Source organism: Cynara cardunculus (genome assembly GCF_001531365.2).
Source record: "Cynara cardunculus var. scolymus isolate 2C chromosome LG 2, CcrdV1, whole genome shotgun sequence".
Lineage (NCBI taxonomy): Eukaryota > Viridiplantae > Streptophyta > Magnoliopsida > Asterales > Asteraceae > Cynara > Cynara cardunculus.
This window is the reverse complement of record NC_037529.1, coordinates 62,713,686-62,715,863: the sequence shown is the minus strand read 5'-3', so window position 1 is coordinate 62,715,863 and position 2,178 is coordinate 62,713,686.

Below are 2,178 nucleotides of genomic sequence, written 5' to 3'. Positions count from 1 at the left end.
ATATCTGCCATTTAAACAAGAAAAATTGATCAGTTAAGGATCTATGCAGTGAAAGCAGATAAAAGAAATATGAACAGTTAAGCTCAAAAGAAACAGAAAAACACAAACACTGAAAAACACACGCAAACAAATATACAGTGATCCAAAAGAAAATCTAGACACAAATGAACTAAGAAACAAAAAAACAGTCCAAAACAATAAACCAAATCCAAAAAATTTGATACAAGCCCAAATCAAACAATACAGATGTCCACAGTTGATCAGCACAAGACAGTAAACCAAATATGCTCAAAACAGTTCACTGTGCAGCTTGAGCTTTCACTTGAGAATGTCCACAGTTGCTGCTCTCGCACTTGAGCTGCTATTGTATAACTTGCAGTTCACTGTTGTTCCGGTCTTGTGTTGCTGAAATGTGAGCTGAGGTTCAATCTGTCTATATCCAATCACAACAGCAAGACCTGTGTGTGCACAAGACCTCTGCTGCTGTTCCAATATATGACAAGGAACAAAACCAGCCAAAAACTGCTGCTACAAAAAACTTGTATATAACAGAACCTGTATATAACAAGAACCCGAAATCAGTACAACAACTTATTGAGCAATAAAGTGTGAAATCAAGCAAGTCAATTTCCCAAATCCAAAACTGGTTGAGCAGCTTATGAGCGATAAACTAATYTGAAATCTGCRCACAATAACAGCTTGAGATTGTCACATCAACTCTATTAACATCAAATGAGAATAATGGATAGCAACCAGAAACCTGCTGTTGAACCTGTTAAACCTGCTGCTATCAAGAGCACAACTACTTGTTGATGCTGCTGTTTTTGTTGCTGTCTAAACACAGCACAACACAAAATCTGTTGCTGCACTAAACTTTCTGCACAAATCAGAAACAGTCCCAATCAAGCACCTGCAACACTTGAATCTTAACCTGTCAATATTAGAGGCTTAAACCGAACAGCATGAATGTTAAATCTTAAACCTGGCAATACAAGTGTAAACCGGACACTTGAAATGAGACAGCAACTTGTTAAACCAAAATGAATCTTGATTAAAATCACAAACAATTAAGAGACCCAAAGACGAATTAGGTTGAAAGATTGTATATATGGCTAATAAACTTGAGTAAGAAGATAAGCGGTTTAATAAACCGGACAGAACACACACAATATCTCTAAGTACTAACTAGTTCACACTTCCACTCAATATTTCGGTCAATGATTGAACCTAAATCACTCACTGTAAAATCAAAATCCGTTCAAAAATTAACCCTAAACCTTAGATGACTTACCTGGGATAAATGTGAATCCAATGATATGGTGTGCGGTTTAGCCAAAACCGCTCAAGGCAAACTTAAAATCCGCTCAATATGTGTGCGGATAACTCTCCGCTCATACAGTTTCAAATCGATTTACCCGGACACTTATCCGGTCAAAGGGTGAACGGTTTATATGAACACCGAACAAGAAGTGTTCGGTTTACATGAACACCGGACAAGGCTCCTGCGGTGTAGATGAATACCGCTTGAAATCCGGTGATGCGTTGTGCGGTTTAGACTTAGCCGAGAAAACGATTGAAGCTTTGAATCAAATCGGAGAACAATCCGGTCAAGAGATGTGCGGTGTAATCTCTTCTCCGTTCAAGTTACACGTGGTTTAGATGAATACCGCTTGTCTTCTAATCCGCTCAAATCTGTGAAGCCTGCGATTGATCTCTAGTCTGCACAAAATGTCGATGAGCTGCACAAGATGAAGTAACCGGACTCTTATCCGGTCAAGGTATATTGGGCCAGACTTTCTGGTTGGGCCTTGAACATGTTGTGCATTCTAACAAGAAATTCAACACAACTAAAAATAAAAAACGGATTAAAACTATCAAAAACATAAAAACAAAAAAAATTTAAACAAAATTGGATCAAAAACACTGATTTTAAAAAAAATAAGAACACGAAAAAAATTTAAAAACACAAAAATCCGATCAAATCTTGATAAAAGTTGATCAAATCACAAAAATTTGTGAACAATAAAGATTCACAACACAATTTTGAACATATTGATCATATTTTTAACACCAAAACACAAGATTTTATGAAAAAATCGGATCAAAATCAACAAAAAAATTCAAGAACACGAAGAACAAAAAAATTCAGAAATTAAAAAAAAAACTTATCTCTTCGAT